The sequence below is a fragment of the Mauremys mutica genome, chromosome 26, assembly GCF_020497125.1.
Source record: "Mauremys mutica isolate MM-2020 ecotype Southern chromosome 26, ASM2049712v1, whole genome shotgun sequence".
NCBI classification, from domain to species: domain Eukaryota; kingdom Metazoa; phylum Chordata; order Testudines; family Geoemydidae; genus Mauremys; species Mauremys mutica.
Window position 1 is genome coordinate 14734927 of NC_059097.1, and position 23303 is coordinate 14758229.

At 45.9% G+C, this 23303-nt stretch overlaps 1 long non-coding RNA gene and 1 pseudogene across 1 annotated transcript; both read left to right on the forward strand.

Moving 5' to 3' along the window:
- The first annotated feature begins 437 nt into the window (after nt 1-437).
- Nucleotides 438-23303, forward strand: part of LOC123356693 — a 200773-nt pseudogene continuing 177907 nt past the window's right edge.
- LOC123356703 lies at nt 19495-21389 on the forward strand. The gene is made up of 4 exons (XR_006575412.1): nt 19495-19616; nt 20109-20181; nt 20471-20593; nt 20754-21389. It is a non-coding gene; the product is annotated as an uncharacterized LOC123356703 (long non-coding RNA).

Sequence of the window (23303 nt, forward strand, 5' to 3'; positions counted from 1 at the left end):
AAACACGATCAAGAACTGTCCACATATGAATGTGTAATGACTGGGTCCAAGGCAAGCAGAACGTGAGAACACAACTGTATTGCACTTTGCGATGTCTGTGCTGCCTCTGGGAGAGACCCTCCCAGCCTGGGTCCCCAGACTAGCCTTGGCGGGCTGTATGTAAATGCGAATATGTTGCAGATTGGGCTGGAGCTCAGTCTCTTAAGCCTGAGCTGCAGCGTCTACACCAGCGGTATGTGTACCCCTGGGGTACACAGAGGTCTTCCAGAGTTGCTATGGAAAAATCACTAGCCAAGTCAGTACAGAGTAAAATTTCATACAATGACTTGTTTATACTGATCTATATAATATACACTAAAATGTAAGTACAATATTTATAGTCCAATTATTTATTTTATAATGATATGGTAAAAAAATGAGAGAGTCAGCAATTCATGGTGTGCAGTGACACTTTTGTATTTTTATGTCTGATTTTATAAGCAAGTAATTTTAAATGAGGTGTAACTTGGAGGTACGCAAGACAAATCAGGCTCCTGAAAGGGGTACAGTAGTGTGGAAAGCCACCGATCTACACAGCTATTTTTAACATGCTAGCACCTACAGTGGAGCACCCATAGGGCGACACCTCTCAGAGAACCATTGTTACTGCACAAATTGAGTAAGTTCTTCTTTTGCGTGTTACCTGATCTCACTGGTCGTCTTTCCCCTGAGCAGGGTTCCCAGTTTCCAAACCTGATGTCATCTCCCAGCTGGAACGAGGGGAAGAGCCGTGGGCCCCAGATCTCCAGGGCTCAGAGGAAAGAGAGATCCTGAGAGGCAGGTGCATGGGTGAGGGATCATTAAACCTTCTCAGTGTTTGAAGGAAACAGCTGGGATTCCCAGCAAAGACCTTGTGAGGTCTCTGGGTTCAGGATGGTCCCCAGCAGGTGTCCTATCCTCAGGGCAGATACTGTTCATGGCTTCCTACCCATCCTAACTCCTGGCAGTAGTTCCCTCCCCAAACTCCCTTCTCCCTGAGTGTTTGGGTGTGAACTGGATACAGAATGTATCCCCTCCTCTCTCCCCTTTGGGGAAATTCAGTCCCTGGTTTTTCTCCATCTCCAGCTATTCTCTTGGTTTGTCCCCCCCCCACCCGCTTTTCCCTTCTGGTTTCTGAGGTTTTCCTTTCTCTGTCCCAGCAGGTGAGGGGATGGTGAGAGAGACCATGGAGCAGAAGCCTCAGCAGGAAGAGGAGCAAGTGGAAGCGCGTGGGGCATTGTTGCAAAGAAGCAAAGGGAGTGTGTCCAGGAGTTGTGAGCAGCGCAAAGGCTCTCAGTGGCAGCACAGGCCAGAGAAGCGGCAGGGAAACCAGCCAGCACAGAAAGTTGGAATATCTGTTAATTATCGGGGAACTCACAAAGGCCTCAAGGAAGCCACGGCTCAGCAGAGAATCCTGACGGGAGAGAGAAATAACACAGGCTTTGAGGGTGGGAAAAAGTTCAGGAGACGCTCACGTCATCAGAGAATCCACGCCAGAGTGAGACCTCATGAGTGCTGCAAGTGTGGGGAAATTTTCACTGAGCACTCATGCCTTTTAAACCATCAGAGGAGCCACACAGGGGAGAAACCCTATAAATGCTGTGAGTGCGGGAAAACATTCACTCAGAGCTCAAACCTTATTCGTCATCAGAGGATCCATACAGGGGAGAAACCCTATAAATGCCATGAGTGCGGGAAAACCTTTGCTCGGAGCTCACACCTTATTACGCATCAGAGGAGCCACACAGGGGAGAAACCCTATAAATGCTATGAGTGCGGGAGAACGTTTGCTCGGAGCTCAACCCTTATTACACATCAGAGGACCCACACAGGAGAGAAACCCTACAAATGCCGTGAGTGCGGGAAAACCTTTGCTCAGGTCTCAGGCCTTATTACACATGAAAGAATCCACACAAGGGAGAAACCCTATGAATGCTGTGAGTGCGGGAAAACCTTTGCTCACTCCGCACAGCTTGTTACACATCAGATAATCCACACAGGGGTGAAACCCTATGAGTGCCGTGAGTGCGGGAAAACCTTTGCTCAGAGCCCAAACCTTATTCGCCATCAGAGGATCCACACAGGGGTGAAACCCTATGAATGCCGTGAGTGCGGGAAAATCTTCACTTGCACCTCACACCTTATTGCACATGAGAGGATCCACACAGGAGAGAAACCCTATAAATGCCGTGAGTGTGGGAAAACCTTTGCTCAGCGCTCACACCTTATTGCACATGAGAGGATCCACACAGGAGAGAAACCCTATAAATGCCGTGAGTGTGGGAAAACTTTCACTTGGAGCTCACACCTTACTACACATCAGAGGATCCACACAGGAGAGAAACCCTATAAATGCCGTGAGTGCGGGAAAACCTTTGCTCAGAGCTCGCACCTTACTGCACATGAGAGGATGCACACAGGAGAGAAACCCTATAAATGCCGTGAGTGCGGGAAAACCTTCACTTGGAGCTCAAACCTTACTACACATCAGAGGAGCCACACAAGAGAGAAAACCCTATAAATGCTGTGAGTGTGGGAAATTCTTCCATCATGACTCTTCTCTTATTTATCACCAGAGAAGCTGCAAGGGAGATAAACACCATGAAAATCTCATCTGGGTCTCAGAAAAGATTGTTTTTTCCTTTTGCTAATTCCCAAGTAGTGAACTTTAAGGGAGCATTTGTGGCGTCTCTGCTCCTTCATGTGAGTTGTCTGCTTTTCCCTTTTCCCTTTTGCAGCTCACCCTTCCTCGGGGTGAAGCCCACAGTGTTTTTCATCAACTCCTTTGTTCTGCATCATGGAAGTGTGTGTCCCTCCAGGAATGTCCGTCAGCCCCAGGTGGGGGAGCCAGGAGTGACCTTTACTCAGTACATAGAAGTTAAAATCTACCTGGGCCTTGACCCCACTAGGGTTTTCCATGGAGTTAGCTAGATTGAGTTAGGGATCCTGATGTAAAAACACAACTATTTTTTTCAATGAAGAAAATAGCCCATATAGCGGCCAGGGTAATGTAGCAAATTTCCTCACCACTGGACACAACCTCCATCACTTTTCCTAGTCTGTTCTCAGTGGTAGCCGATGACAGAACAAGGAGCAATGGTCTCAAGTTGCAGAGGGGGAGGTTTAGGTTGGATATTAGGAAACACTTATTCACTCAGAGAGTGATGAAACACTGGAATGGGTTACCTAGGGAGGTGGTGGAATCTCCTTCCTTAGAGGTTTTTAAGGTCAGGCTTGACAAAGCCCTGGCTGGGATGATTTAGTTGGGAATTGGTCCTGTTTTGAGCAGGGGGTTGGACTAGATGACCTTATGAGGTCCCTTCCAACCCTGATATTCTATGATTCTATGAAATTTGGAGCATCACGTTTATACTTTTCCTCCCACTGCAAAGTGATTGTTAGTCACCAGGACAGATTGTCTCATTCTCAGTTGTTCCCATGTTGCCCTGGGTTCTGCCCCATTTTTCTCAATGTAAATATAACAGAGAAGGAGCAGGGATAGAGAGTGTGACGAAGTGGGGATTTTCCCTTGTTATGTTGTATGTGAGTCTTACTGTTGAGCCTGTGTGAGTTTTACTGTTTTGCATGAATACAGTGTGTGCCTCAGTTTCCCTCTGTGTGGTAATAGGGGTGTGTGACTTTGGCTGAAATCTCTGGGGTGGGTGAGGCTGCACCAGCTGCCTGCACCTATGCTGTGACCGGCGTGTGACGTTGCACTCCATATGCTTTATGGAAACATGCTTCTGAATATGACATAACTGGAATATGCTTTACGTTAAATACCCCTTGTATGGTGTCATTAGAAAGCTTGTAATCTACTTTGTGTGTTCATCCTATGTGTTTTCATGTATTATCTCTATATCTGGAGCTAGGAGAATAAGACATAAACTTGTCTCACTGATGTAAACGTATTAAGTGGAGGCCTTTAAGGGTGCTCCAGAAAGAATCAGTCGTAAATGGCCTTAGTTACTTGAACGCCTTCCTGTGTAGGTGTGGGCCAGCCCATGGGGAATGGAGATGAGGGGTCTTACAGTGATATGTGACCATGCCACCTGGTACTGAAATCCATCTTAAACCTGGTGCTTTTCCATTTAGCAGGAGGGGTGGGGACCCAGAGAGATAAGATTCCCGCCTTGTGCCAACACTATAAAAGGGGGTGGAGCAGCACAAAGGGGGCCCGTCTTGAGCAATCCCCTGCTTACCAGCGAGATGTCTGCTGGAACTAACACTACCTGGGGAAAGGATCGGGCCCAGACTAAGAAGGAGTCTGATCTGTGAAAGAAGCTTATTGGAACATTCCTGAGGGTGAGCTATTACCTGTCATCAGTTTCTTAATGTATGAGGCTTAAACTTGTGTGTTTTTGCTTTATTTTGTTGGGCGACTTACTTTGTTCTGTCTGTTCTTACTTGAAACCACTTAAACAAAAATGATGTTAAGTAGGATTTATTAATGAACCCAAAGTAAGTGATTCAAACCTGGGGGAGCAAACAGCTGTGCATCTCTCTCTATCGGTGTTACAGAGGATGGACAATTTATGAATTTACTCCGTATAAGCTTTATACAGAGTGAAATGGATCTATTTGGGGGTTTGGATCCCATTGGGAACTGGGTGTCTGGGTGCTGGAGACAAGTAAGCTACTGAGCTGTTTTCATTTAAAGCCTGCAGCTTTGGAGGCGTGGTTCAGACCCCAGGTCTGTGTTGCAGCAGGCTAGCGTGCCTGGCTCCACAAGGCAGGGTTTTGGAAGACCCAAGCTGGCAGGGAAAATGGGCTCAGAGGTCATTTCAGTACGTCAGGTGACAGTCGCAAGGAGGTGTCTGTGACTGAACCCATCACACGGTGCCTTTGTAACCTGAGACCCAGGAATGGGATGCAACCGAGTGACTTTTTGCTCAGGAAGAGACACAAAGACGAGGGGGAGCAATGGGGGTGTCTGAGTTTGGGTCGCTGGAAGCTGGCAGTCTGCTTGGGGGGACTGGAAGAGTGGGAATCCAGGGCATCTGGCCCACAACTCTCCAAGATGGACTGGGCTGAAAGTCATTGATTTCTGTGCTAATGAGTTCCGTTCTACGCTGCCTTCCTGTCGAATAATAAAACTTCTGTTCTCCCGGCTTTCTGAGAGTCACTGCTGACTGCAGAGCTGGGGTGCAGGGCCCTCTGGCTTCCCCAGGATCCCGCCTGGGCAGACTCGCTGTGGGAAGCGCACGGTGAGGCAGGGAGGGGATGCTGAATGCTTTGAGATCAGACCCAGGAAAGTTGAAGCTGTGTAAGCTTCTTCACCTGACTGTGTGCTCAGAGAGAGGAGGCTCCCCCAGAGTCCTGACTGGCTTTGTATGGAGTAGTTCCAGAGCATCGCCTGGTGACTCTATGACCGAGAGGGGGAAAAGTGACACCTGAAACAGTGGCGTGTCAGAGGGATTCCCACCTTCCGAATTACCCCAGCAGTGTTTCCTCTTTTAGAGCCATGTGGAATTGATCTTCTCCACTTTCTACAGTTCCACCACTGAATGTGTCCTATGACTCAGGGTTTTCAGCCCTCTGTTTGTGGATCACAATTTGTTTTCTTTGCTCCTAAAACAGTAATTTAGGGCCTGAGATGAAAGTGTCACAGACCTGGATGGGGAATTTGAATGGATCTCAAATACAGTGAGATCATTTGGAGTTTACATTGCAGTTTCCAACTGTTGGCCAAGCCTGTTGTAGGACTTTTTCTACTGAGATGAGATTGTTTGTGGATGGGGAGGCTGGCTGGTTGGTTTGTTTATTTGTTTTTTTCCCCATTATGACGATGCTAGCACTTTTGTAAATAATATGACTCAAAACTAATGAGTGAAGGAGGTTTGAACGACTCAGAGGAGAATGCAATGGGAGAATCTCTTGTCCTGATTCTGAGTCATGTAGCGTATAGGACTAACCAGCTTGCTTGCATAGATATATATTTTAAGTTTAATATAAAATATATCTATGAAAAATCCATAAACTTATTACAATAAACCAAATACTTGAGGTTTCTTGCATTACAGCCAAGATTACTTTAAGGCTATATCCCGTATGTTAAGCTAAGGAAAGTTAACTTTACTTTTCAGGGTAAATGCTCTTAATATAGATGTATTAACAGGTAACAAGTTATAGAAGTAAATAAGTATCCATGCCTATGTCTCTAACCTTCTACCTAGACCCATAGATAATGAAGAATGGCATGGGGGGGGGGTTCAACCCTCCTATGCCCACAGACTTAACAGGGACACCACAAGGAAACTTATGTGCGTATGCTGTATACGTGTCATCAATACGCACAAACCTATTAGCCTATGGAGTAAGTGTAGTCTAACGTTTGTGGGTGAGGAATAAACTGTGGCCATAGGAGGGAGGATTTCCGGCACTTATGCCCTATAAAAGAGGTGACCCTCCTCGCTAGAGGACTTCACTTCACTGCACTCTGCTCTATCATTTTCACTTACTCTATCTTACTCACAGTCACTCACTCTATTCTATCTACGATGGCTACTACTATTATTAGTAGGCTGTCCTTGTTGCTCTTAAACTTTGTTTCAAGGGAACTAGACTAAGCTTGGTTTCCCTAAGCTTTTCTTCTTAGTCAATAAACCATAATAAACAAAACTAACTTAGGTTTGAATTTTAAGTTTAAGTTAGCTCTTAGCATTAGTTTTTCTAAGCTCTGCATCAAAAATTAAGAAACTTGAAGCTGCAAGGCTGGGCCTGTGTCTCTTACCCCCAGGTTATCAAGAAAGGGTGTAAAGTATCAGAGGGGTAGCCGTGTTAGTCTGGTTCTGTAAAAGCAGCAAACAATCCTGTGGCACCTTATAGACTAACAGACGTTTTGCAGCATGAGCTTTTGTGGGTGAATACCCACTTCTTCGGATGCAAGTAGTGGAAATTTCCAGGGGCAGGTATATATGCAAGCAAGAAGCAAGCTAGAGATAACGAGGTTAGATCAATCAGGGAGGATGAGGCCCTGATCTAGCAGTTGGTCCATGTATAGGTCCATGTGGCAGGTGCCCATGGAAGAACTCCACATGGACTCCTCCTGAGGGTCAAAATGACAATCTGGACCTATACATTGAATGCTTCCGCCGACGTGCACAGGCAGAAATTGTGGAAAAACAACATTGCTTGCCTCACAACCTAAGTTGTGCAGAACGCAATGCCATCCACAGCCTCAGAAACCATCCTGACATTATAATCAAAGAGGCTGATAAAGTAGGTGCTGTTGTCATCATGAACAGGTCTGACTACCAAAAGGAGGCCGCCAGACAACTCTCCAATACCAAATTTTACAGGCTACTTCCCTCAGATCCCACTGAGGAATACACTAAGAAACTGCACCATCTACTCAGGACACTCCCTACACTAACACCGGAACAAATCAACATACCCTTAGAGCCCCAACCAGGGTTATTCTATCTACTACCCAAGATCCACAAACCCGGAAATCCTGGACGCCCCATCATCTCGGGCGTCTAGGATTTGGAACTCTCACTGGAGGACTGTCTGGGTATGTAGACTCTCTACTCAGACCCTATGTTATCAGCACTCCCAGCTATCTCCGTGACACCACTGATTTCCTGAGGAAACTACAATGCATTGGTGACCTTCCAGAAAACACCATCCTAGCCACTATGGATGTAGAGGCTGTCTACACAAACATCCCACATACTGATGGAATACAAGCTGTCAGGAAAAGTATCCCTGATGATGCCACAGCACAACTGGTTGCTGAGCTCTGTGCCTTTATCCTCACACACAACTATTTCAAATTTAATGACAATATATATCTCCAGATCAGTGGCACCGCTATGGGCACCCGCATGGCCCCACAATATGCCAATATTTTTATGGCCGACCTGGAAAAACGCTTCCTCAGCTCCCGTCCACTCACGCCCCTTCTCTACCTATGCTACATTGATGACATCTTCATCATCTGGAGCCATGGGAAGGAGACTCTGGAAAAATTCCACCACGATTTCAACAGCTTCCACCCCTCCATCAACCTCAGCTTGGACCAATCTACACGGGAGGTCCACTTCCTAGACACCACGGTGCAAATAAGTGATGGTCACATTAACACCACTCTATACCGAAAACCTGCCGACCGCTATGCCTACCTTCATGCCTCCAGCTTCCATCCCGGACACACCACAAGATCCATTGTCTACAGCCAAGCACTGAGGTACAACCGTATCTGCTCTAATCCCGCAGACAGAGACCAACACCTAGAAAATCTCCACCAAGCATTCTCAAGACTACAGTACCCACACGAGGAAATAAGGAAAAAGATCAGTAGAGCCAGACGTGTACCCAGAAGCCTCCTACTGCAAGACAAACCCAAGAAAGAAACCAACAGGACTCCACTGGCCATCACATACAGTCCCCAGCTAAAACCCCTCCAACGCATCATCAGGGATCTACAACCCATCCTGGACAATGATCCCACACTTCCACAGGCCTTGGGTGGCAGGCCAGTCCTCCCCCACAGACAACCTGCCAACCTGAAGCATATTCTGACCAGCAACTGCACACCGCACCATAGTAACTCTAGCTCAGGAACCAATCCATGCAACAAACCTCGATGCCAACTCTGCCCACATATCTACACCAGCAACACCATCACAGGACCTAACCAGATCAGCCACACCATCACCGGTTCATTCACCTGCACGTCCACCAATGTAACATATGCCATCATATGCCCCTCTGCTATGTACATCGGCCAAACTGGACAGTCTCTAAGGAAAAGGATAAATGGACACAAATCAGACATTAGGAATGGCAATATACAAAAACCTGTAGGAGAACACTTCAACCTCCCTGGCCACACAATAGCAGATCTTAAGGTGGCCATCCTGCAGCAAAAAAACTTTAGAACCAGACTTCAAAGAGAAACTGCTGAGCTCCAGTTCATCTGCAAATTTGACACCATCAGCTCAGGAATAAACAAAGACTGTGAATGGCTTGCCAATTACAGAACCAGTTTCTCCTCCCTTGGTTTTCACACCTCAACTGCTAGAACAGGGCCTCATCCTCCCTGATTGATCTAACCTCGTTATCTCTAGCTTGCTTCTTGCTTGCATATATACCTGCCCTTGGAAAGTTCCACTACTTGCATCCGAAGAAGTGGGTATTCACCCAGGAAAGCTCATGCTGCAAAACATCTGTTAGTCTATAAGGTGCCACAGGATTCTTTGCTGCTTTTAAAGAAAGGGTGTAAGTATGTTAACCAAAGATTTGCTGCATATAATACTATATTATCATATGTATCTTTTGAATAGCAGTAATGCAATTGTACCTTTGTAACTCTGGGTATTTTACCATTGACTTACTATTTCATTGATTTTAGTAAAAACTCTTTAAGGATATATCTGTCTCAGTGTGAGCTTCCTGTCATACCCCCGAGGGTCCTTTGTAAATTCTGTGAAGCATAATTTGAAAGAAGTGAGTTCTGAATAGTGTCCCCTATGGAAAGGAGAGGTGTGTCTCAAATTCTGTCCCCTCCAGAAATAAAGGGAGTGTTATCAATAGTACTGCTTGTAGAAACACAAGGTGTGTCACAAATACTGTCCCATTGGGACCAAAAGGTATGTTCTGAATATTGTTCCCTCTGGAGAGAGGTGTCTCAAATAGTGTCCCCTCCAGACAGAAGGGGTGACTCATTAATAGTAGTCCTCCTGAGAGCAAGAGGTGTGTCCCGAATACCGTCCTTTCTGGCAACAAGAGATGTGTTATGAGTACAGTGTCCTCCGGAGACATGGAGTGTGGCATGAATACCCTAACCCCCACCCCGAAACATGTGTTTTATCAGTATTAGTCCTCCTGGGAACAAGGGGTGAGTTCTGAATACTGTCCCCTCTGGAAACAAGAAGTGTGTCTTGAATAACGTTCCCTCTAGAAAGCAGGGACGTGTGATCAATAGTACTCCTCCTGAGAAGAAGTGGTGCGGCCTGTGTACTGTCCCTGCTGGTCAGGTGAGATGTGTTATGAGTACTCTGCCCTCCAGAAACAAGGGGTGAGTCACAAATCCTGGCCCCTCTGGAAACAAGCGGTGTCCCCTGAATAGTGCTCCCTGAAGAAACAAGGCGTGTGTCATGAATTGTGGTCCCCCTGCAGAAACAAGAGGTGTGTCATAGATAGTACTCCTCCTGGGAACAAGGGGTGTGTGCTGAATAGTGTCCTTTCTAGGAACATGAGATGTGTTATGACTCCCCTGCCCTCTGGATGTAAGGGCTGTGTCACGAATAGAAAGAAGAGGTGACCCCTGAATACTGTCCCCTGCAGAAACAAAGGGTGAGTCGTGAATTGCAGTCCCCCCAGAAACAAAGGGTGTATCCTGAATACTGTCTCCCCAGAAACAAGAGGTGTATCCTGAATAATGTCCCCTCCAGAACCAAAGGGTGTGTCGTGAATTGCAGTCCCACCAGAAACAAAGGGTGTATCGTGAATACTGTCTCCCCCAGAAACAAAGGGTGAATAGTGAAATGCAGTCTCCCCAGAAACAAAGGGTGAGTCGCAAATTGGAGTCCCACCAGAAACAAAGGGTGTGTCCTGAGTTGTAGTCCCTCCAGAAAAAAGGGGTGTATCCCGAATACTGTCTCCCCAAAAACAAGAGGTGTATCCTGAATAATGTCCCCTCCAGAACCAAAGGGTGTGTCGTGAATTGCAGTCTCCCCAGAAACAAAGAGTGAGTCGTGAATTTGAGTCCCCCCAGAAACAAGGGGTGTGTCCTGAATTGTAGTCTCCCCAGAAACTAAGGGTGTATCCTGAATACTGTCTCCTCAGAAACAAGAGGTGTATCCTGAATAATGTCCCCTCCAGAAACAAAGGGTGTATCGTGAATTGCAGTCCCACCAGAAACAAAGGGTGTATCCTGAATAATGTCCCCCACCCAGAAACAAAGGGTGAGTCGTTAATTGGAGTCCCTCCAGAAACAAAGGGTGTGTCCTGAATTGTAGTCCCAACAGAAACAAGGGGTGTATCCTGAATATTGTCTCCCCAGAAACAAGAGGTGTAATCTGAATACTGTCCCACCAGAAACAAAGGGTGTGTCGTGAATTGCAGTCTCCTCAGAAACAAGGGGTGTGTCCTGAATAATGTCCCCTCCAGAAACAAAGGGTGTATCGTGAATTGCACTACCCCTAGAAACAAGAAGTGTATCCTGAATACTGTCCCCCCCAGAAACCCAGGGTGAGTCGTGAATTGTAGTCCCACCAGAAACAAAGGGTGTATCCTAAATACTGTCTCCCCAGAAACAAAGGGTGTGTTGTGAACTGCAGTCTCCTCAGAAACAAGAGGTATAACCTGAATACTGTCCGCCCCAGAAAACAAGGGTGAGTCGTGAAATGCAGTCCCCCCAGAAACAAAGGGAGAGTCGTGAATTGGAGTCCCCCCAGAAACAAAGGGGGAAATAAAGTTTGTTTCTGAATTGTAGTCCCAGCAGAAACAAGGGGTGTATCCTGAATACTGTCTCCCCAGAAACAAGAGGTGTATCCTGAATAATGTCCCCTCCAGAAACAAAGGGTGTGTTGTGAATTGTAGTTCCACCAGAAACAAACGGTGTATTCTGAATAGTCTCCCCCAGAAACAAAGGATGTGTCGTGAATTGCAGCCTCCTCAGAAACAAGAGGTGTAACCTGAATACTGTCTACCCCAGAAACAAGAGGTGTAACCTGAATACTGTCTACCCCAGAAACAAGAGGTGTAACCTGAATACTGTCTACCCCAGAAACAAGAGGTGTATCCTGAATAATGTCCCCTCCAGAAACAAAGGGTGTGTTGTGAATTGGAGTCCCCCCAGAAACAAGGGGTGTGTCCTGAATTGCAGTCCCACCAGAAACAAGAGGTGTATCCTGAATAATGTCCCCTCCAGAAACAAAGGATGTGACCTGAATTGTAGTCCCCCAGAAACAGAATGTGTCGTGAATTGGAGTCCCCCCAGAAACAAAGGGTGTGTCCTGAATTCTAGTCCCCCCAGAAACAAAGGGTGTATCCTGAATACTGTCTCCCCCAGAAACAAGAGGTGTATCCTAAATAATGTCTCTTCAGAAACAGGTGTAGCCTGAATACTGTCCTCTCCAGAAACAAAGGGTGTATCGTGAATTGGAGTCCCCCCAGAAACAAAGGGTGTGTCCTGAATTCTAGTCCCCTCAGAAACAAAGGGTTTATCGTGAATTGCAGTCCCCCTAGAAACAAGAAGTGTATCCTGAATACTGCCACCCCCAGAAACAAGAGAGGTGTCATCAATAGTAGTCCTCCAGGGAACAAGGAGTGTGTCCTGAATAGTGTCCCCTCCAGAAACAAGAGATGTGTCACAAATTCTGTCCCCACTGGAAACGAGAGGTGTGACACTGATAATGTCCTTGCAGAAACAAGATGTCTGTCATCAATATCACTCCTGGGAACAAGGGGTGTGTCCTGAATAGTGTCCCCTCCGGAAACCAGAGTTGTGTCCTGAATACTAACCCTACATAAACAAGAGGTGTGTCATCAATAGTATGCCTCATGGGAACACGAGGTGTGTCCTGAATCCTGTCCTGTTCAGAAACAGGGATGTTTCTTGCCCTTATGGCTTGTAAAAAGTGATATTAGAAGCAATGGGGCATGGCTCCCTGGTGCCCTCTGTATCAGTGCCCCTGCGCTTGGCGCAGCTCCATGCAAAGCTGGTCCTGGGAACCTCTTGTCTGCTGTGCAGAGGGCAGGGGCTGATGTTCGGGGTGTGTGTGTGTGTGGGGGGGGTGTGACAGGCATCTGTGATATTGCCTCTGGGTTATGAGTAGTAGATGCTGAGTGCTGCTGATGGACTCAACAAACCTTCTGATTAGTGAGGTCTCTGCTTAAAGTGAGAGTGTGCTATCTCTCTCATTCCCTGAACACACACAACCTCTCTCTTTCACATACATGGTTGGACTATTGTTATTACTTCTGTTGAAAGAATAAAATAGTAGAGACTATATGTGTACGGTGCATTTCAAGGATTACAGTACTCTTAGTTTATTTGTTTCTGTGGTCTGTGCATTTCATAATTTTACTACTCAAAGAATTAAAGTTAAGGTAGAAGAGAGTTCTAAAATGCCTAACCTGGCCATGGCTGGCGTAATTGTCATTCATGATTTAAAACAACAATGCTAGAGCACAATATGGTGATAAAAGTCAGACAATCAAATAATAGTATCCTGCTAGAACATAAATTCTGCTTCAACACACAACTTTAGACAGTGCAACTGAAGGTTGCTTATTTTCAAATTGTATTTTTAGTGATATCTGCAAAAGACCTTAACACTTGTATGAAAATAAATGTAGTTCCGTGTATGATACTAATAGCCATGACAGAATCAAATGTTAGTGAGTCATGTATGTGATTTTGATTGGTAAACATAAATGCAAAAATATTTAGAGAAATTAATTTCCTTTCTTAATAAAAGAGAAAACACATTAATAATGTCTTTTTTTTAGTGAATGGATTTTCACTGTGGTAGAGACTATTTATTTAATTTTGACTTGATAATGGCAGTAATGCAGAGTGTGTGTTAAGCGGAATTTAAGCAGAGTTTATTTATTTTTTCAATTTGTATATATCTGTATTAAAGCTAGTGTACAAAATATTAAACTTGTGTTTTTGATATTTGTGTTAAAGGTCCAGAACTGACTCCCTGAGGCTTGGGAGTGGGACTGTCTTGCTGTATTGGTGTAAACTTATATAGATACAAACTCCAATTAAAGCCACATTTTCAGTTTATTTATTTGTTTCAATTAAAGAGTAAGGATTTATCTGGCAGGAGTACTGTATCTAAGTTATTATGTGGAAGAAACATGGAGTTTTCAGGTGCTCAACTAGCCTGTGGAATCATTATTAAAATTGCCTCCCCGCCTCAATATGAAATGTTGCCTCTGGTGAGTCATGAGTGGCCAGAGGGCTGTGGGCTCTGGCAAGTTCCAGCCCCTGTTTGACAGCATGAAGTCGGCCTTGAGCTGCATGACGAGTGCCAGGCAGCACAAGCTGCAGCAGCAGTGGAGGTGTAAGGGTGGCAATATGCTATGTGACCCTTATGTCTGTGATGCTGCTGAGGGTGGTGGCATTGCCTTAAGACAGATATGGACAAACTATGGCTCGCGGGCCACATCTGGCCCGTGGACCCCTCGTGCCCAGCCCCTGAGCTCCTGGCCTGGGAGACTAGCCTCTGGCCCCTCCCCTGCTGTCCCTCCTCCTCTACAGCCTCAGCTTGCCCTGCTGGTGGTGCAATGCTGTGGGCGGCAAGCAGGGCCAGCTTTAGGAAGTGTGGGGCCTGATTAGAATACCCGGCGGTGGTCTGGGTGTTTGGTGGCACTTTGGAGGCGGGCCCTTCACTTGCTCCTGGTCTTCCGTGGCACTGAAGGATCCATCACCGAAATGCCGCCAAAGACCGATAGCGAGTGAAGGAGCTGCCACTGAAATGATGCCAAAGACCTGGCCCACTGTAGGGTGAGTAAAAAAATTAAAAAGGTACCTATCTTAGGTGTTCTTCTTTAGGGCATGGGGCTCTCTTAGGTGTGGGGCCCGATTTGGGGGAATTGAGATACCTCTTTCAGCAACCCCCAAGTGCACCTACCATGGAGTCCCATCCTCTCTGCAGGTAGCATTTTCTTTTTAGGAACCTGAAATATGGTAATTATAGTGTTACCTGGTGATAGAGTTTGAATCTTCTATAGATTTGCATTGTAAGAAGAAAGATTGATCACTATGTCAAGAGGAACAGTGCTTCCTGCTGTCAAGCTAGAAATGAACTAAAGAGTTTCTGTGTCACCTGAGTCTGTATTTATAGCTGCCTTTAGCTTCTAAGGCATGCTGGGAAATGGAGGGGTGGAGCTTAGGCAGTATATAAGCTGGTGTCTTGTCACATGAAGTCATTCAGCTTTGTGGTGGACCAAAGAGATGTGCCTAGATGCTTCTATGGGTGTCTTTAGTCATGGTGAGTATTGATATAGGGTAATGATGACATGTATTTGTGGTTAATGTACTGTTTTTCTGGTCTTATTGCTTTGTAATGTGTTTTTATTTCATTTCAGGTTGTTCATAGTGTATTTGATTTATTATTTGTATTTTCATTGGGAGGGAAGACATTGGGGGTTGTTTCTGATAGAGCATCTGTTAAACACCCGTATCCAGTACCAGTAGCACATCTGTGGTGTTGGTCTGTTGTAGAAGCATTGTGGTGTTTTGTTTGGGTTAGGTGGGAACCAGTCTGAGGAAACTGTAATATTTAGTAAGAGTTTTGTGTCTTAACCTTCTGTATTTTGTCATAAGCCTCCTTCATATTTGCAACTGTATCCAGATCTGGTACCAAGTTGCCTTGTGACATGAAAGGTTGTGAATATTTTTATTTTTGACTGTCATGCTGGTGCTGTATGTTTGTGAGTGATTTCAACATATGGGAGTGAAGACCTGTCTACTGAGGCAAAGGGGACGTTGAGAGGGGGAGTTCCTGTCCAATTTCCAAACATCAGTATATGCCAAAGGGTTTTATGGTCAGAAGTGTTTGTGATGTTGAGGCTCTTTCATTACTTATGGGAGTTCTCTAAAGTTTATCCATTCTTAATGGGCCTGTGAGGGGTGGGTGGGTGTTTGTTGCATGGAGATTGATTGATTGCTGGCACCTTGACCTGTCTGTAACTAGAGATGCTCCATTCCTCTCTCTTACACAGCAGTGGGTTTGCATGACAGGTCACCAATTCATCATTGTGTTCTCATTTACATGGGTGTGGTTTTCTGAGGAGGATGTGAGCATCCTAGTTAGCGACAGGCCCCTGTAGTGTAGGGAGAGGGGGAGGGGCATGAGTGTGTAGAGGTGTTGGCATTTTCTGTGTGGATGAGTGTTTGCAGTGGGGCGCTCTGAGGGGTGGGGTGCAATTTGTAGTAGGTGTTCCTTCTCAAGGAAGCAGTATGTAGGTGAGGTCATCTTTCATATTGTGCTGTTAGGAGCTTTGTGAGTCGAGTTTATAACTGAGGTTTGCTGTCAAACTTTTTGTTTTTATTTGCAGATGTGTCAAGACTACTTGGTACAGGATCTGATTCCATGGAGGGTTGTGACTACGTCTCCTTGACAGTCATGACATCGCTGTATGGCTATTGATGTATGGCAGTAAAGGCCCTTGGAGAAAGGAAAAGACTTTCTTGAGAGCAGGAGCGGCCGTCAAAATTAAGTATCTGCCGAAGGGTTTGATGGTCAGAAGTATTTGAGCTGTTGAGGATCCTTGTTTAAGGATGGGAATCCTCTACAGTCTGCCCATGCTTAATGGGTGCATGAGGGAGTTCACTGTATGGAGGGAGTGTGCACTTTCTCTGGAGGAAGGTAGATTGCTGCAGGCGTGACCTGTCTGTAACTAGAGATGCTCCGTTCTCAGTTCTTCTTTCTTACACGGCACTGGGTTTGCATGACGGGTCACCACGTCATCTTTTCTCCATCTTCTACACGGTTGTGGTTTTCTGAGGAGGATGTGAGCATCCTAGTTAGCGACGGTCCCCTGTCATGGTGGGACGTGGGGAGGGCCAGCAATATGTGGATGAGAGTGTCTAGGGTGGGTGGGTGCTTCTCTGAGTGGAGTGTAATGTGTAGTAGATATTCCTTCTCTTCAGGAAGCAATATGGAGGTGAGGTCATTTTTCATATTGTGCAGTTAGGAGCTTTGTGAGTCGAGTTTATAACTGAGGTTTGCTGTCAGACTTTGTTTTTATTTGCAGATGTGTCAAGACTACTTGGTACAGGATCTGATTCCATGGAGGGTTGTGACTACGTCTCCTTGACAGTCATGACATTGCTGTATGGCTATTGATGTATGGCAGCGAAGGCCCTTGGAGAAAGGAAAAGACTTTCTTGAGAGCAGGAGTGGCTGGCAAAGTTAAGTATCTGCTGAATGGTTTGATGGTCAGAAGTACTTGAGCTGTTGAGGATCCTTGTTTAGGGATGGGAGCCCTCTACATTGTGCCCATTCTTCATGGGTGCATGAGGGCATTCTCTGTACGGAGGGAGTGTGCAATTTCCCTGGAGAAAGGTCGATTGCTGGGAGAGTGCCCCATCTGTAACTAGGGATGCTCCGTTCTCATTTCTTCTTTCTTACACGGCACTGGGTTTGCATGACAGGTCACCACTCCATCTTTTCTCCATCGTCTACATGGTTGTGGTTTTCCGAGGAGGAGGTGAGCATCCTAGTTAGCGATGGTCCCCTGTCGTGGTGGGACGTGGGGAGGGCCAGCGATATGTGGATTAGAGTGTCTAAGGTGGGTGGGTGCTGCTTTGAGTAGAGTGTAATGTGCAGTAGATATTCCTTTTCTTCAGGAAACAGTATGGAGGTGAGGTCATCTTTCATACCGTGTAGTTGGGTGCTTTGTGAGTAGGTTTTTCAGTTAAGCTTTGTTTGTATTTGCAGATGCTTCCAGATCTGGTATTGTGTCGTGTCATTCTGTGGAGGATTGTGACTATATCGGTTTGACTGTCACTGCATTGCTGTACAGATGTCGATGTATGGGAGGGAAGGCCTCTATAGAAAGGAAAAGAAGAGATTGAGAGTGGGAGTGGCTGTCAAAGTTAAGTATCTGCTGAATGGTTTGATGGTCAGAAGTATTTGAGCTGTTGAGGCTTCTTGTTTATGGATGGGAGTCCTTTAAACTGTGTCTGTTCTTAATGGGCACATAAGGGGTGGGTGGGAGATTGTTGTATGGAGGGAGCGTGTGTTTTCCATGGACGAAGGTTGATTGCTGGGAGAGTGACCCGTCTGTAACTAGAGATGCTCTGTTCTCAGTTCTTTTTTCTCACATGGCACTGGGTTTGCATGGCAGGTCACTGCTTCATCCTTTATATGTCTTCTACATGGTTGTGGTTTTCCGAGGAGGAGGTGAGCATCTTAGTTAGCGATGGTCCCCTGTCGTGGTGGGACGTGGGGAGGGCCAGCGATATGTGGATTAGAGTGTCTAAGGTGGGTGGGTGCTGCTTTGAGTAGAGTGTAATGTGCAGTAGATATTCCTTTTCTTCAGGAAACAGTATGGAGGTGAGGTCATCTTTCATACCGTGTAGTTGGGTGCTTTGTGAGTAGGTTTTTCAGTTAAGCTTTGTTTGTATTTGCAGATGCTTCCAGATCTGGTATTGTGTCGTGTCATTCTGTGGAGGATTGTGACTATATCGGTTTGACTGTCACTGCATTGCTGTACAGATGTCGATGTATGGGAGGGAAGGCCTCTGTAGAAAGGAAAAGAAGAGATTGAGAGTGGGAGCGGCTGTCAAAGTTAAGTATTTTCTGAAGGCTTTGATGGTCAGAAGTATTTGAGCTGTTGAGGCTTCTTGTTTATGGATGGGAGTCCTTTAAACTGTGTCTGTTCTTAATGGGCACATAAGGGGTGGGTGGGAGATTGTTGTATGGAGGGAGCGTGTGTTTTCCATGGACGAAGGTTGATTGCTGGGAGAGTGACCCGTCTGTAACTAGAGATGCTCTGTTCTCAGTTCTTTTTTCTCACATGGCACTGGGTTTGCATGGCAGGTCACTGCTTCATCCTTTATATGTCTTCTACATGGTTGTGGTTTTCTGAGGAGGATGTGAGCATCTTAGTTTAGTTAGTGACGGGCCCCTGTTGTGGTGGGATGTGGGGCGGGCCAGTAATATGTGGATGAGTGTCTGGGGTGGGTGGGTGCTTGTCTGTGTGTGTGTGTGCGGGGGGGGGGTGTAATGTGTAATAGATATTCCTTTTCTTCAGGAAGCAGTATGGAGGTGAGGTCATCTTTCATACTGTGTAGTTGGGTGCTTTGTGAGTAGGGTTGCAGTTGAGCTTTGTTTCTATTTGCAGATCTGGTACCGTGTCATGTCAGTCTGTGGAGGATTGTGACTACGTCTCTTTGACTGTCACTGTATTGCTGTATAGATGTCGATGTATGGGAGCGAAGGCCCATGTACAAAGGAAAAAGCGATTGGGAGTGGCTGTCAAAGTTAAGTGTCTGCTGGAGGGTTTGATGGTCAAAAAGTATGTGTGCTGTTGAGGCTGTAGGGATGGGAGTCCTCTAAAGCCTGCCTGTTTGTAATGGGTTCATGAGGCAGCTCATTCAATGGGAGTTTTCCCTGGAGGAAGTTGACTGATGGAAGAGTGACCTGTCTGTAACTAGAGATGCTCCATTCTCCCTTTTTCTCTCTTACATGGCACTGGGTTTGCATCACTGATCATCACTATCCTGTTTGTCTGTCCTCTCTTGGGTGTTTGGTTTTCTGAGGAGGATGTGAGCATCCTAGTTACCGAGGGGCCCCTGTCAGTGTTGGGAAAGGGCCATGAGTATTGTGTAAATGTGAGTATTTTGCATGTTGATTTTAAATGTATAGAAGTAGTTGGTTGCTGCTTCATTGTAGGTAGGAATGGGCTAGGGCTCTTTTGGGGTGTCAAATAGGTTAGTGTAGCAAAGGGATTGTGGTGTTGTGACCACTAGCAATAATCTGGCATTTATTGTTTGTGTGCCACAGGGGTACCTGAGTCCAGAACTGAGGGAATGGGCTGTAGCAAGTGTGCCCAGTTTGGTTTACATGGATTTTTGTAATTATGGTCCCAGTGGGCACAGAGGAGCTGTTTGCATCCATGAGGTAAGTGTTAAGTTAGAGCTTTTAGTGCAGTCCTGTTGATGGGAGTGTGGTCTTTTATGTGTTAGATAAGGCGGGCTTATGATGAATGGGTTCCTCACCAGTTGTGTGTGTGTGTGACGACAGATGGAGAAGACAATATGTGGGTTAAGTTGTTGCTTGTTCTCTAGAAGAAGGTTGGATTTAGGTGGGTGGTTAGTGAGAGTGTTGTCGTGTTTGCCCTAAAATGTTGAGTAGTTTCCCTTGAATATATTGCGTGATGTAGGTATGAAGATGTGTTGATATTCCTCAGGGAAGGGGTATCGGTGGGGAGGCGAGTGTGGAAAATATGTAATGGGACTGAGAGTTGCAGTACAAGGGAGGGGTGAGGGAATCTCATGACCGGTGATTCCTGTGTTCCTGTAGATGGTTTGTTGAAGAAATAGGGTGGGATTTGTTGCATCATGTGTGGGTTTGACTTTGAGTCCTTATTAGATTATTATTTTGTGTTTGCAGACCCTTAAGAGGCTTCGAGAGGTGCATTTTGTGAAAGAAGGATAGATGTGAGGCCCCATCTGGTGGAAAAAGAGTGAGTATCTGGTTATATTTTTCTGTTTTGTATTGTGTGCTGTTCTTTTAAAGTCTTGTTCGCTTTCTGATGCATGTATGTGGATGTACATGTTGGGATACTAGTATCGATAATCTGTAAAAGAAGGTGTCATGGTGTATGCAGTTGGTGTTGCATTTGCTTATGGGGGAATGGAAAAGAGTGATGCAGAAATAGGTGCCGGGTGTGTAATCACAGATGGTTTGAGATGGTCTTCACGGTGTCAGTCAGTGTGTACTGTGAGTGTCATGAAATGTTTTTATCATTGTAGGTTTTGTGTGAAGATGGGGCAAAGTTGGGCAAAGAACAAGTGAAGTAGAAGTATGCCTGTGTGGGACATGAAGTACTTATTTCCCAAAATGGAAGTGGATTTGATGTCAACTTTGCAAGTTAAGTATGTGTCATTTGTTATTCTGTTTGATGTTGGAGATGGGAAATGTCTGTCACTGGGTGCACGTCACTGGACATCACATGTACTTTTGTTTTAGAAACTGAGATGTTTAGCATTTTATCTAAGGTCACTGAATTTGTGAATTGTTTTCTCATTCTCATAGGAATCTATTTCCATCTCTGTGGTCGGAAAGTATCAGCGTCACCGGAGAAGACTTCAGTGTGCGTCGTTCGGAGCAATTGGGCTTTGATAATGTATTATTTGGGTCAAGATGTGAAGTGTTGTCTGTTTGATGGCTAGAATGTAGTAGAGCAGTGGGGCTGATGTCACTGTGTTTTGGTAGATACCTGAGCAATTATATCATGAAATGGCATCAGTGTCATTTCTGTTATTTGAATTGGAGAGGTTGGGTTCATTTGTGTGGTCAGTTATAGGGTGATGTTCCTTTAAGTACTTGCACAACATGTAATTGTTTTCTGAAAGGAGTGGTTTGTTTGCCACTTGGAATGTTCTAGCCATCAAAGTTGCAAGAGGACACAGTTGAGGGTTGTATCATCTATTGGGGCATCCTGAAGTGTTTGTGAATTGTGTTCATAATGTTGTGTGTGCTGTATTTGTAAAGTTGTAATGTATAGTTTTGGTTGTGATTGGATGACTCCCTTTGTCATCCACGTTGTAGCGTGCTAACTCACTGCAGTGATTTTCGAAACCATGGTACAGTGCAGTCAAACGGCCGGAAGGCTGACGTTATAACAAATTTGTCAGCCTTTTGGCTGTTTCGCTGTACTGTACCATGGTTGGGACTGTCCCGGACAGTCTTTGACTTAACATTTTGTACATGGAGGTGCTGTAGAGGGAGCATGCTGGCCAGTTGCTAGGGGAGGTATAGTCAAGTCCCATTCCTGCCTCTCACAATAGATGCATGGTTTCGGACATGTGATGGGGATGTGTAGAAGTATATGGAAGTGAAATGCCAAGGTTGCTTATGTTAATGTTTGTGTTACATAAATAAACCACCTTATAACAAACCATTATTACTGAATGTGTGTGCAGTCCTGTACAGTGTCCAATATTTGCAAGCTCTTACCGTAATGGATGCCTTGTTGAATAAATAAATCATTGTGTAGTCAAGCAGAGACTCTGTATCCCTGTGTTTTCTTGGTTTCAAAATAGCTGAAGTGAAGTTTGGAGTAGTGAGTGTACAATTGGCGGTAGCCAGTCAGTGAATTGGAGGATGTGCTGAAATGGAAGGTAATGTACCTTAGGGTTGTTTGGGTCCAGGGTTAGGGTTGTTTGGGTCTAGGGTTGTTTGGGTCCAGGGTTAGGGTTGTTTGGGTCTAGGGTTGTTTGGGTCCAGGGTTAGGGTTGTTTGGGTCTAGGGTTGTTTGGGTCCAGGGTTAGGGTTGTTTGGGTCTAGGTTGTTTGGGTCCAGGGTTAGGGTTGTTTGGGTCTAGGGTTGTTTGGGTCCAGGGTTAGGGTTGTTTGGGTCTAGGGTTGTTTGGGTCCAGGGTTAGGGTTGTTTGGGTCTAGGGTTGTTTGGGTCCAGGGTTAGGGTTGTTTGGGTCTAGGGTTGTTTGGGTCCAGGGTTAGGGTTGTTTGGGTCTAGGGTTGTTTGGGTCCAGGGTTAGGGTTGTTTGGGTCTAGGGTTGTTTGGGTCCAGGGTTAGGGTTGTTTGGGTCTAGGGTTGTTTGGGTCCAGGGTTAGGGTTGTTTGGGTCTAGGGTTGTTTGGGTCCAGGGTTAGGGTTGTTTGGGTCCAGGGTTAGGGTTGTTTGGGTCTAGGGTTGTTTGGGTCCAGGGTTAGGGTTGTTTGGGTCTAGGGTTGTTTGGGTCCAGGGTTAGGGTTGTTTGGGTCTAGGGTTGTTTGGGTCCAGGGTTAGGGTTGTTTGGGTCTAGGGTTGTTTGGGTCCAGGGTTAGGGTTGTTTGGGTCTAGGGTTGTTTGGGTCCAGGGTTAGGGTTGTTTGGGTCTAGGGTTGTTTGGGTCCAGGGTTAGGGTTGTTTGGGTCTAGGGTTGTTTGGGTCCAGGGTTAGGGTTGTTTGGGTCTAGGGTTGTTTGGGTCCAGGGTTAGGGTTGTTTGGGTCTAGGGTTGTTTGGGTCCAGGGTTAGGGTTGTTTGGGTCTAGGGTTGTTTGGGTCCAGGGTTAGGGTTGTTTGGGTCTAGGGTTGTTTGGGTCCAGGGTTAGGGTTAGGGTTAGGGTTAGGGTTAGGGTTAGGGTTAGGGTTAGGGTTAGGGTTAGGGTTAGGGTTAGGGTTAGGGTTAGGGTTAGGGTTAGGGTTAGGGTTAGGGTTAGGGTTAGGGTTAGGGTTAGGGTTAGGGTTAGGGTTAGGGTTAGGGTTAGGGTTAGGGTTAGGGTTAGGGTTAGGGTTAGGGTTAGGGTTAGGGTTAGGGTTAGGGTTAGGGTTAGGGTTAGGGTTAGGGTTAGGGTTAGGGTTAGGGTTAGGGTTAGGGTTAGGGTTAGGGTTTAGGGTTAGGGTTAGGGTTAGGGTTAGGGTTAGGGTTAGGGTTAGGGTTAGGGTTAGGGTTAGGGTTAGGGTTAGGGTTAGGGTTAGGGTTAGGGTTAGGGTTAGGGTTAGGGTTAGGGTTAGGGTTAGGGTTAGGGTTAGGGTTAGGGTTAGGGTTAGGGTTAGGGTTAGGGTTAGGGTTAGGTTAGGGTTAGGGTTAGGGTTAGGGTTAGGGTTAGGGTTAGGGTTAGGTTAGGGTTAGGGTTAGGGTT